General features: G+C 40.5%; 1 protein-coding gene across 1 annotated transcript in view; it reads right to left on the bottom strand.

Moving 5' to 3' along the window:
• The window catches only part of RB1 (RB transcriptional corepressor 1), a 141,355-nt gene extending 141,334 nt beyond the window's left edge, over positions 1-21 (bottom strand). The window contains exon 1 of the mRNA XM_041730976.1: positions 1-21. This exon is cut by the window's left edge and continues 385 nt beyond it. The gene's annotated coding sequence lies outside the window, so the exon portion shown is untranslated.
• Positions 22-13,865: the final 13,844 nt, after the last annotated feature.

The following is a 13,865-nucleotide window of genomic DNA, read 5'->3' as shown; positions in this document are numbered from 1 at the left end:
CCCCGCGGCCCTGGGCCCCGCTCCCGCGGCGGGCGGCGGGCGGCGGGCGGCGCCGTATCTAGCGGGCGCACCCCGGGGGCACGCCCCGCCGCGCCCCCCCCGCCCCGCGACACCCCGCCCCCAACGCCCCGCCGCGCCCCTCCCGCCGCCTCCGCCCCGCCGCGCCCCCTCCCCTCCCCTCCCCGCCTCGTCCCGCCACGCCCCCGCCGCCCCGCGCCCCTCCGCGCCCTGCCCCGCCGCCCCGCGCCGCTTCCCCCGCCCGCCGCCCCGCGCCGCGCCCCCCGCCCCCCTCCGCGCTGCGGCCCCCTCTCCCCGCCCCGCCCCCGCTCCCGCCCCCGCTCCCGCCCAATCCGCCCCGCGGGATCCGCCAAAACAAAAACAAACGTATGCGGAGCCCCCGGGCCGCGACCGTTGGCGACCGCCGGGAGACGGCGAGACGCGCGGGGGACAGCACGGCCGGGACCTGCGTGCGCACGCGGGGGGGGGGGGGGGGCAGGTGAGGACCTGGACGGCTTCCCCGCGGCCCCGGTGCGCCCGTCCCCGCCCGAGCCTCGCCTTCTCCGGGTGTCCCTCGGGAGTAAACGAACTGGTATCCTTTCCTCAGACCAGCATTCCACCTGATACTGTACTGCTGTATTCATGGGAGACACGGGGGGGGGGGGCAGGCTCCACGCGGGAGCCCGACGCGGGACTCGAACCCGGGACTCCGGGGTCACGCGCGGGGCCGAAGGCGGATGCTCCGCCGCTGAGCCTCCCGGGGGGCGCGTAAACGAAGTTTTAAAAAACGCGCGCGCGCGCAGAACCGGGAGGGGCCGGCACACCGTAAGGGGCATTTCCAGAGAAAAAGCGGCGGCTGAAGCCATGCAAGCCCGCCCGACGCGGGACGAGCGCCCACTGTGTGCCCGGCGCGTGCTGGGCCTCAACCGACCGGCGCCAGCCTCAGAACAACCCTTTGAAATCGGTGCTTTGGTCTTCCCCGATGGGTGAATCTGCCCAGCGTTACGGAGCGGATGGGGGGGTCAGAGGATCTGAAAATAGATAGATGAATAAATAGATGAATAAATAGATGAATAAATAGATAGATGAATAAATAGATGAATAAATAGATGAATAAATAGATAGATGAATAAATAGATAAATAAATAGATAGATGAATAAATAGATAGATGAATAAATAGATAAATAAATAGATAGATGAATAAATAGATAAATAAATAGATGAATAAATAGATGAATAAATAGATAAATAAATAGATAGATGAATAAATAGATAAATAAATAGATAGATGAATAAATAGATAAATAAATAGATGAATAAATAGATAGATGAATAAATAGATAAATAAATAGATAGATGAATAAATAGATAATAATAGATAGATGAATAAGATAAATAAATAGATGAATAAATAGATAAATAAATAGATGAATAAATAAATAAATAGATAGATGAATAAATAAATAAATAGATGAATAGATAAATAGATAGATGAATAAATAGATAAATAAATAGATAAATAGATAGATGAATAGATAAATAGATAGATAAATAGATAAATAAATAGATAGATAAATAAATAAATAAATAGATAAATAGATAGATGAATAAATAGATAGATAGATAAATAAATAGATAAATAAATAAATAGATATATAGATAAATAAATGGATGATAAATAGATAGATAAATAAATAGATAAATAAAATCCTTATACACGATTCAGGAACAATCGGGTCAAAGTTTTATTTTATTTTATTTTTAATAAATAGGTTTTTTTTTAATTTTTATTTATTTATGATAGTCACACACAGAGAGAGAGAGAGATAGAGGCAGAGACACAGGCAGAGGGAGAAGCAGGCTCCATGCAGGGAGCCCGATGTGGGATTCGATCCCGGGTCTCCAGGATCGCGCCCTGGGCCAAAGGCAGGCGCTAAACCGCTGCGCCACCCAGGGATCCCCGGGTCAAAGTTTTAAATCCCCCCCCCTCCCACGGCTTTCTGCTGCACAACCAAAGAAACACTAGAAATTCTGCAGATTCTTAAAAGAAGCCTTTCCTGATGTTTCCCCAACAGTGAAACCAGTCTTTTCAAAAAGTTGCCCGCGTCCCATTTGTCAGTTCAAGGACTTCTTTCTGGTCTTCTCTCTACTTGGCCTTTCTTGCAGTTAACACAGTTAAACCACTTCCTCTCGGGTAAGGCTTCGCTGCTCTTCCACAAATCCAGGGTCCCCCTTTTCCTCCCCCTCCCTTCTGTTCCCTTGTAAACTCCTCCCCTGGTTCCACTTTTCCTTGTCTCCAGGGCAGGTCCCCGAGAGCAGCATGACCCAAAGTGTGCTCCTTGGGCCGTTGGCGGATACCCACAAAGAAGCAAGCGCAGGGACCGAGGGCGAGTGCTTAGAGGCCCTTAGAGCGATTTAATATTTTAGCCACATCCGAGCACATGATCGTCCAACACCTCTCAGTAAACGGAACATGGAACAGGTCAGGTGTTCCGTAACTTGTGGGGTTGCAGGTGGCACGACTGTGTCCCTGTCATGTGCAGTAGGGCCACATTGTAGGGAGTGAAATGCTGAGGCTAGTATCCTTACCTGTAACCCAGAAGTGAATACAAATCTGTGAAAATGTAAATATTTATTTACTTTTTTTAACTTGTTACAGTTTTAGTCATTTTAATTTTTAATCCAGCCTATTTTTTTTGTTGAGATTCATAGCAAAATTAGGGAAGTAAAGTTTGTGTCATTTGTTTTTCACCCCAAATTATAGATGGTGATGTAAGCCTTCCTGTCCTGTTTTGTCAAGAAAAGACACATGTCAGTAGTATGCTCGTAAGAATAGTAGTAAACCAATGACCAGAGGAGTGATTATAAAGAATTAAAGATTATTTTTACTAGTTTTACTCAGAAGTGTCATCTTCCTTCTATTGAGTTCTTAGCCAAAACTCATAGTAAATACTAAAACCGTAACTGACTATTGAAGCAATAAGGCCATCAAACTTCAGTAACATTCACATATAAAATATAAAGAAACTAATTATGAGTTTGACAAAGCATTTGGAATTTTTATTTTCCATGAAAATAATCTCCACACATAGGGAATTCATGGATCCAGAATCCATTTCTTTAACTGAAGGGTACTCTAAAGTAGCTATCACTTAGTAGGACAGAGTTTTGGAACTTATAATGAATTGACACTATTACTGATGAGATGAATTTTGAAAATAAAGCGTTATTTGTTCCATTTCGTATAAAAAACAAAAGTGAATATCCTGAGCTTGATGAAATAGTCTTAAAACCGCTTGCATTCCATTGAACGTATCTCTGAGAGACTAATTTCTCTACAGTGAGGGTTACTGAATAAAACCTAGAAACAGTTTAGATATACAATATCCCAGCCATGCAACCTAGCTTAGATCATTTAACAGACAAGAAACACATTCATCTGTCAAAAATCTACAACTACTGACAAATTTAAAATTTTCAGTGAACGTAGCTTTTGTAGTTTCTTCTTTTATGCAATGTAACTTTTTGTTCTGTGTTTTTTGAAATGTAATTTTATATCTGTTTAAAATACTAAAAAATGTGAGTTTGTCATTGTTTTCATTTCATTTTTCAAATTATTTACAATTTTTTTGTTTTCCAGAAGTATCAATTCACGAAGTTAAAAACAAAGGAAAGGTCCTTCACAGATAGTGTGGCATAACGCTGGCCTGAAAGATCCCCACCTCTCCTCTCCATTTGCTTTATTTCATTTCCATGATTCAACTCATCTCCATACGTATATGGCTCTTAGAGTCTTTCAGGTTTCAAGAAAAACAGAGATATACTATTTTACTTTAATTATTCAGGATTAGGGATGAGTTTAAGTGAGAAAAGTGAAAGAGACAAAAAACTAAAAAATAAAAGAGTCCCTCCTGCTGCAGTCATGTGCCCTGTCATCCATCCAACAGCTGACTCCCATCTTTCCTGCCTCTGTGAACACTGCTCATCTTCCTCTCTTTGTAATTTTCTCCCGCCACAATGACTCCCTCTCTGTATCACTAATTCACGTTTCTCAGGAGAGAGAATAACACTGGTTCCCCCTACTAAACTGGAATTTACATTAGCAGGACCAGATAACATAATTTGCGGGACCTGGAGCAAAATGAAAATGCAAGGCCCCTTATTCACAAATTATTGAGATTTTCCGGATGGTGAGTGTGGAACATTAAACCACGCACGGTGCCTTTCTAAATGGACTGTTAGAGAACTGCATAGCTCACCTGCCCACAAAGCCAGCCACATCCAGGAGAGTGCATCTGTACTTGTTCTGCTAATGAGGGTGTCCCCATGCCTCGCCTGTGCCCATGACACTGAGCAATCAATTGGGCGTGATACCAACTGGTGCTATTTTGGTACGATTTCATTTGTATTGGTTTCCTCTCCTCCCCTGTCCACTCCCCTTTGCCTTCACTCCTATTTCTTTCAAACTGCACTCAGTCTCTACTTTCTAGAGAACCCAAGCTAAAAGACTTGTCTCCAAAGTGTCCTGGAGACACTCAGGATGGGATATTAGAGGTGGGTTAACCACTGGTCTTAGGACAATAAAGACGAGGCATGGTTTGTGGGTTGTTCTTGAGGCCACACAGGGGGATCATAATTACTAAGGCTTCCCACCTGTGGCCAGTCAGGATGCAGTGCACCTGAAAGTGGGACATTGGACTGTGTAGTGGCAGTGATGCCCGAGCAGCATGAGGACAATATTGTAGAGATTGGGACGGATTCTGTTACTGGAATTGCATACTATGTAAAAGAAAATGATACATCAGGGCAGTCAGCTCTCACCTTAAGGCATATTAAGAAAGGCTTCCATTGGACATATTTTTAAAAAAAGATTGAAAGAAAAAAAGAAGAAGAAGAAAGAAGAAAGAAAGAAAGAAAGAGAAAGAAAGAAAGAAAGAAAGAAGAAAGAAAGAAAGAAAGAAAGAAAGAAAGAAAGAAAGAAAGAAAGAAAGAAAGAAAGAAAGAAAGAAAAAGAAAAAGAAAGAAAGAAAGAAAAAGAAAGAAAGATTATGATTTTGGTGTAAATTATTTTTGTTGCTTTTATCTTTCTCGCCTACGGAGACACATCTAGAAAAATGTTGCTAAGGCCAGCGTCCAAGAGATTGCTACCTATGGTTTCATCTCGGAGTTTGATGGTTTCATGTCTTACATTTAGGTTTTACTCCATTTTGAGTTTATTTTTGAGTATAGTTTAATAAAATGGTTCAGTTCAACTGTGTTTTTCTTTTTGTTTTTTTGTTTTTTTTTATATAGTTGTCAAACATTTAAAGGATGCAGACTTCATGGTTTCTATTATATCCCTATTCGACCAATTCTCCTGTCTGACCCTTACAAAAATGGGATGATGGCACATGACAGTGGACCACCATAAATCTAGCCAGGTGATTGCCCCAGTAGAAGCTGCCATACTACATGTGGTGTCTTTACTAGAGGAGATCAACATAGATTTGACATTTGGTACATGGGTATTAATTGGTAAATGAGCTTTTCTTAATTTCCATCATGAGGAAGAATCAAAACCACTTTGCCTTCATAGAGAGAGAATAGGAGTACACATTTACTTTCTTGTGTCAGGGCTATTTTAACTCTTCTGTTCTCTGTCTTGGTGAGCACAAAGGGGCAAGTACTACTACTCAGTGTTTCTCATGGTGAAGGACTACTTTGTTTGTTTGTTTGTTTTTTCCAATCTGTCTTGGAGCCATACTTTTGGAAATCACTGAATTTGACCAGCACATACCTTGCTGCACGTGGGAATTACCACATGAGTTTGACAATAACCAAAATGATCAATAGCTTGTTTAATGAGATGAGGCTTCTGATCATATACTTGGATGTCACAGCAATGTCAGATTGCTATAAAAATGTTCTAAACACAGATTTTCAATTTCAGAATTTATCTTGTGGGATGCCTGGGTGGCTCAGCAGTTAAGCATCTGCCTTCCAGCTCAGGGCGTGATCCTGGAGTCCCAGGATTGAGTCCCACATCGGGCTCCGTGCATGGAGCCTGCTTCTCCCTCTGCCTGTGTCTCTGCCTCTGTGTGTGTGTGTCTCTCTCATGAATAAATAAATAAAATCTTTAAAAAAAAGAATTTATCTTGCAAGAACCAGTAACGAAGAGTTCACCAACCAGCAACAGTCTGTAGACTCCACTTTGAATATTAATCTGAATGGCCCTTGTAAAACACGCGCATGCTGAAGAATGGAAGAGAGACCTCTAAGACAATCCAAGGGCTTGCCACATCAGCAAAATTTTTAGGATTCCAAAATTCTGGGGATGCAGGAAGTATCACCTTTAATGTAAAGAACAACTTGTTGTACCTCTCACCTCCTGCCATTAGGAGAGAGACTCATCACTTAGTGGACCTCTTTGGATTTTGAAGACATATACTGTCTTTGGGAATATATCCCCAACCCACTTATCAGGTGACTTAGAAAGCTTCCATTTGCAAGCAGGTACCAAAATAAGAGACATCTCTAGATCAAATCCAAGCTGCAATGCAAGCCGCTCTACTGCTTGAGTTGTATAATCCAGCAGATCCAATGGTATGAGAGGTATTTGTGGTGAATAAGTGATAGATAGAGTCTCCAGTGAGCCCCAGTAGGAGGTATACCCCTAAGGTTCTAGAGCAGGGCAACCTTCTGCAACAGAGAGTGAGACTCTTTTTGAAAAATCAGCTATATGTGCATGGAGACGGCGTGCCTGAGCAATAGGGGTAGCCCATCATGCACTGATTATTATTCTCTGAACGATAAAAATCTGTCCACGCCAATCCATTATACAATGGATACGGTACATTAGGGATCAAGCATGCAGGGACTAGGAAGTCATGAGTAAATGGGAACAAATGATCTAAACTCTTACATCCCCAACCTCTCTTGCGCGACTTCTCTCCCAGTTCAGTCCTTTTGGCCTGCGGGTTTTCTCCAAGAGCAATGATATAGAAGGAAAGACCTTGGACCTAGTTTACATATGGGTCGGTACAAGATGGAAGTACCATAAAAAATGCACTGCTGGTGCCCACAGTACAGTGATGGTGGGGAATCCTCCCTTGGGAAGATTTGTGAGCAATGCACGTGTTGTTTTATCTCTTAGGAGGAAGAAGTGGCCTGAGATAGGGATGTGGATATGCAAGAATTTCTAGGCAGAGATTATTGATTCAGGACCTGGAAAAAAATGATCGGAATATTGGGGACAGATTGGTCTGGAATACAAAATTTGAATGGATCTATAGGAGTGAGAATATCTCTGTGTCTCAAATTAATTCCCAAAGAGAACATTCTCAGGCATCAGGTGAATGAGATGTCTTGTGCCATCAGCGCCAAGATCCTATGAATAGAGAGGTCATGGTGGAAGTGATGAAAGTATTGCATGGGCCAGAAAACACAGACTCCTACTAATTCTGATCCAGCTAGATCAACGGCCATTGCTGTATTCCCAGCTGGCCACTTGCAGAAACTAAAACTGAGCCTTTCATCTGCCGTTACTCTTTGAGAAGACCAGTCAGCCCCTTGATGGCAGGTGGATTGCTTTGGACCAGTTCTACCTTGGAGGAGGCAGCGACGCATCCTTATCAAACGGGCACCTACTCTAGTCATGAATTTGCCTTCCTTGTCCTCAGTGCCTCTGCCAGCACCGATATTCAAAAAGTTATAGGAGCCCGATATATTGACGTGGTTTCTCTCGCAATAATGACCCAGCCCAAAGAATATATTTTATGACAAAAGAGGGGAAACAACAAACACATGGCTATGGGCCCCTGTGGCCTTAACCATGTAATCCATCCACGTTAGCTAGATCTTGTTGCATAACAAAATACTTGAGGCAGTGCAGAGCTGGGGACTGCCCTCTAACATACGGTATATGCACTGAACCAGCAGCTGATATATAGAACTGTGTCCCCCAATTACTAGAGTATAAGGGAGCAAGAAATAAAGAGTGGAGGTAGGATGAACCCCTTGTAGTCGACGATGCCGTTGGTGCTTTGCATAAATCTCCTTTACCTACTCGCACACTCACTCATCCCCCAGCTGCTGTGAGTATTCACGGAGGATTATACTTCGCCAAATGGGACCTGCCTCATCTAGGACAGGTACCCCCTGCCTTCTCCACTGCTGACAGACAGTGGCCCGTGGTAGACTGACATGAGAGTACAAAAGAGTAGAGGAGAAAGAGATGAATATTATCAACTATGGCCTTAAGATTATTTTCATCAGCAGGGACTTGACTTTGTTCCATTAACCTACTTGCCTTAAGTGTTTTCAGAGACGGCGGCTGGATATCATCTTGAACAGGACTCTGTGATGAGACAAACGGATTCTTTCCCCCTTGAGGAAGAAGGGAAGGAATGATCTACTCACAAAAATTGATGCTTCTATCGTAGCATAGGGGTGAATATAATGGGAAGCACGAATGAAAGCGAGTGGTGAAAAAGGTGCATTCATCAAGCGCTATACTCAGATGCTTTGGGCTTTGCCAGCTTCAGGGCCATTAGCCACTTGTTTTGTCCCAGCCAACACTGTGACAGCCAACACCTTTGGGCAACAGACTTCACATTAGCGCAACTTGATGGTTAGCTCGCCTTTTAACCAAACAATATCGCATCTTGCCTTCTGTCCTGGAGTTTTCTGTTCATAAAAGACATATGAGATGCTGCAGGATCTATCGCGCCTATACACGAACAGCCCTGAAATGTGTGGATTCAATGTCCATGAGGAAAATTTTTGACAAGAGGATCTAGCAGATAAAAATTCTCTGTCTTCTTCTCAGAAGTCTGTTCTGGGATTAGGGTCATTTATATTACCTCTTAAAGATGCTCCCATGAGACTGAGCAATTAATTGCATTCCATATTGAAAGTGATGGCAAGTTCATAGAAGAAGCAGTAAAGTGAATATACCTATTAAAAAATGGTCGCAGGGACACCTGGGTGGCTCAGTGGTTGAGCATCTGCCTTTGGCTCAGGGCGTGATCCCGGGGTCTGGGGGATCAAGTCCCACATCGGGCTTCCTGCATGCAGCCTGCTTCCCCCTCTGCCTGTGTCTCTGCCTCTCTCTCTCCTTGTGTCTCTCATGAGTAAATAGATAAAATCTTTAAAAATAAATAAATACATAAATAAATAAATACATAAATAAATAAATATCGCAAAGGATGAATAACAACACAAAGATTGTTTCTCCTCATTAATTTTATTTTTACACAATAAATCTAGGTTTGTACAATTGTTACTATGTATGGCGCTTAATAATAAGAAAAAAGGATATTATTTGTAATTTAAAAATGTATACAATCACAGTTGTGAAGTCCTTACATTATACATAAAGTTGCATATCAATTCATCAGAGATGCATAGTATAATCAATCACTATAGCAGCCAACCTCCAAAAGAATGAAAGAAGATATAACTGAAAAGCAAATATGCCAATTAAAAGGCAGTACGAGTCGGCTGGATAAAAAAAGCAAAACATAATGATATGCTATTGACAAGAGATTTACTTTAAATACAAAGACACGACTAAGTTAAAGTCATGGACATAAATATGTTAAATAACCAGTACTATGTTAAATAACAGTGGTGAGAGTGGACACCCCTGCCTTGTTCCTGACCGTAGAGGAAAAGCTCTCAGTTTTTTCCCCATTGAGGAGGATATTAGCTGTGAGTTCTTTGTGTTTGGCCTTAGGTTGAGGTATATTCCCTCTAAATCTACTTTGTTGAGGGTTTTTATCATGAATGGATATTGTACTTTGTCAAATGCTTTTTTTTATTTTTGCATTTTTTGAAAGGATCATATGGTTCTTATCCTTTCTTTGATTAATGTGGTGTATCAAGTTGACTGATTTGTGAATATTGAACCACCCTTGAAGCCCAGGAAAAAATCCCACTTGGTCATGGTGAATGATTCTTTTAATGTACTGTTGGATTCAGTTTGCTGGTATTTTACTGAGAATTTTTATATCTCAGGGATGTGTTCATCAGGGATATGGACCTGTAGTTCTCTTTTTTAGTGGAGTCTTTATTTGCTTTTGGCATCAGGGTAATGCTGACCTCATAGAATGAATTTGGAAGGTTTCCCTCCATTTCTGTTTTTTGGAATAGTTTGAGAAGAATATGTATTAACTCTTCTTTAAATGTTTGGTAGAATTCACCTGTGAAGCCATATGGCCCTGGACTTTTGCATGTTGAGAGGATTTTTTTTATTATTGATTCAATTTCTTTGCTGGTTATTGGTCTAAGTTTTTATTTCTTCCTTGAATTGTAAAAACTCTTTATGTGTTGTATATACAAGTCCCTTATCAGATATATGATTTGCAAACATTTTTCCCATTTTATAAGTTGTCTTTCCACTCTCTTGATTGTGTTTCTTAAAGCACAAAAGTTTAATTTTTATCAAGCCCAATTAATCTATTTTTTGTTCTGTAGCTTGGTTTGTGGTGGCATAGGTAAGAAACCAATCAACGCCTAATGCAAGATCATAGTTTTATCCTGTTTTCCTCTGAGAATTTTGTAGTTTAGCTCTTACACTTAGGTCTTTGATTCATATTCAGCTAATTTTTGTGTAGAATGCGAGGTAGGGATCCAACTTCATTCTTCTGTATGTGGACACCAGCTGTCAACAGCACCATTTGTGGAAAAGCATGCTTTTTCTGTATTGAATTGTCTTGGTACCCTTGTTGAAAATCAACTGAACAGAAATATAAGAGTTCATTTCAGGACTCTCAATACTGTTCCATTGATCTGTATGTTTATCCTGTGTCAGTACCACACTATCTTGATTACTGTAGTTCTATAATAAGTTTAAAGAAGGAAAGTGTGAGTGTTCCAATTTTGTTCTTTCTTTCAAGAATTCTTTGATGATTCTGAAACTTCATTTACATATGGATAATATTAGCTTTACTTGTCAATTTCTGCAAAAAAAAAGACAGTTGAGACATTAAGGGATTGTTTTGAAACATAGGTCAATTTGGGAAATATTTCCATCTTAACTTTGCCATAGTAAGTCATATGATACATAAACATGAAATGTCTCTCCATTTAATGAGACATCTTTCTTTTCTTTTTTTTTTTTGACTTCTTTATTTTCTTTAAGCAATGTCTTATAGTTTTTAAATCATAAGTATTACACTTATTTAGGTAAATTTGTTTATGAGTATTTTATTCTTTTTGGTACTATTGCAAATGGACTTGTTTTCCTTATTTTATTTTTAGATCGTTCATTGTTTTTAGTGAATTTCCTAGAACTTTGTTTTTTAATATACAAGATCATATCATTTTACTTCTTCCTTTCCAATCTGAATGCCTTTTATTTTATTTTCTTGCCTAACTTCCCAGGTTAGAGCCTTCCATACAATGTTGAATAGAAGTGGTGAGAACAGGGCAGCCCGGGTGGCTCAGTGGTTTAGCGCCAGCTTCGGCCCAGAGTGTGATCCTGGAGACCCGGAACTGAGACCCACGTCGGGCTCCCTGCGTGGAGCCTGCTTCTCCCTCTGCCTGTGTCTCTGCCTCTCTGTCTCTGTCTCTGTGTCTCTTATTAATAAATTTAAAAAATCTTAAAAAAAAAAAAAAAAAGAAGTGGTGAAGTGGTGAGAACAAACACCATTGTCTTGTTTCTGTTCCTTAGCAGAACACATTCAGTGTTTTACCGATAAGTATAATGTTCTCTGGGGGCACTTTCATAGAAGTATTTATCAGGTTGAGGAATTTTCCTTCTATTCCTAATTTGTTGAGCACTTTTGTCATGAAAGGGTAATAGATTTTAGTCAAATGCTTTTTCTGTATCTATTGAGATAACAGTGTGATAACAGTGTGGTCGTTGTCCTCTATGCTAGTGTGACACAGTATATTATATAAATGAATTTTTAACTGATTTAAAGTTCTATCTTACTAATTTTTTTCATTGATTTTTTTTCTTGATCAGTCCAAGAAGAGCTTTATTGCCTCCATTGTTCTTTTATAAGAACAAAATTTTGGTCACGCTGATTTTTCCTGAATTAATTGGTTGATTCATTTTCTATTTTATTGATTTTCCCTAAATTTATTGTTTCCTTTTAAAAACTTCCTTGGATTAATTTATTCTTATTTATTTCCTTTTGCTTTGTAAGGTGGAAGCTTCAGTAATTTTTTTTTTAAGATTTTATTTATTTATTTATTTATTTATTTATTTATTTATTTGACACACAGAAAGAGAGAGCACAAATGAGGAGCGGCATGCAGAGGGAGCAGGAGAAACAGGCTTCCTGCCGAGCAGAGAGCCTGATGTGGGGCTCTATCCCAGTTTCCTGGGATCATGACCTGAGCAGAAGGCAAATGCTTAACCAACTAAGCCACTTAGGGCACCCTAAATAATTTATTTTCAGCTGTAAGCATGTTAGACTACAAATTCCATTCTAGGCACTGATTCAGTTCTGTATCTCACAAATATGGGATGGTTTAATATGTATTTTTATTAACATTCAGTTCAAAATATTTTATTTCCCTTGTTATTTCTCCTTTGGGTCATGGTTTATTTTTAAATGTACTATTTACTCGTTTTACCAATTACTAATAGAGGAATATTCTTACCAGAACAGCACTAAACATCACAGAAAAATCGGTGAATCAGACTTCATCTAAGTTAAAATTATCTGCTCATCAAAGGACACTGCTAAGAAAAAACCTAGGCAATACGTAGACAGAGAGAAAATATTTGTAATGCATATATCTATCGAAAGATCTTTATCCAAAATACATAAGGAACTCCTTCAACTCAATAATAAAAAGACAAACAAACAACACAATCTTTTAAATGGGCAAAATACAAGGAAAAGGCATCCCCTGGAAGAAGATATATGATTGGCCAATAAGCCCATAGAGAAATATTTAGCATCGTTAGACATTAGAGAAGTACAAATTAAAACCACAATGGGAGTAAAAGGTACAGCATAGGGAAGTAGCCAAGGATATTGTAATAGGGTTGTAGGTGACAGATGGTAGTTACTTTTGTAGTGAGCATGGTGTAACCCACAAACTTTTCAAATCATATGTTGTATGCCTTAAACTAACTGAACATTGCGTGCCAACTATACTCACAAAATAAAATAAAAATAAATCACGGTGGCATATTCTACAACAACTGGAGTGGCTAAAATTAAATAAATGGCAACACCGAATGTTGGCAAAGACGTGAAGCAACCATTCATTTACGGGAGGAGTGTGTGGTGTACATACTCTTACACTGGCCCCTTTAATCCCCACCTTCTGGTATTCATTCCCTGTGTGATCCCCCCCCTTGAGTGTGAGTGGGACTTACATTAAAATACAGCAAAGGTAATGGGATGTATATGATTAAATATATTTGATTACATGATTACATTTTATGAGATTGTTGCATTCACCTTGCTGGATGGAATCTCTTGCTCCTTCACTGGCTTTGAGGAAGCAACTGTCCATGTTAAAGAACCCCACGTGGTAGGGAACTGTTGGCAGCCTCTCTAGCAGCTGAGGGCGGCCACCAGCTCCCAGCCTGCAAGAAATTGAAGTCCTCGATCACACAACACAAGGAAGTGAATTCTGTCAAAAACCACATGAGTCTGGAATCATGTCCTTCCCCAGTTAAAGCAGGAGAACCCAGTTTTGGTCAACACTCAATCACAGCCTTGCAAAGGATTATCTAAGCTATGCCCAGCCTCCTGATCCTAACTGGGAGAAAACAAATGTATATTGCTTTTTGCTGTTAAATTTGTGGTAATATTGTCATGCAGCGGTAGATAATTAACACAGATTATAAAGTGTTACAACCTCTTTGGGAAATGGTTTGACGTTTTCTTATGACATTAAACACGCTCCAACTACATGA

Source organism: Vulpes lagopus, chromosome 16 (genome assembly GCF_018345385.1).
Source record: "Vulpes lagopus strain Blue_001 chromosome 16, ASM1834538v1, whole genome shotgun sequence".
NCBI classification, from domain to species: Eukaryota; Metazoa; Chordata; class Mammalia; order Carnivora; family Canidae; genus Vulpes; species Vulpes lagopus.
The sequence above is the reverse complement of the archived record's forward strand: the minus strand, read 5'-3'. Positions and strand labels throughout refer to the sequence as shown.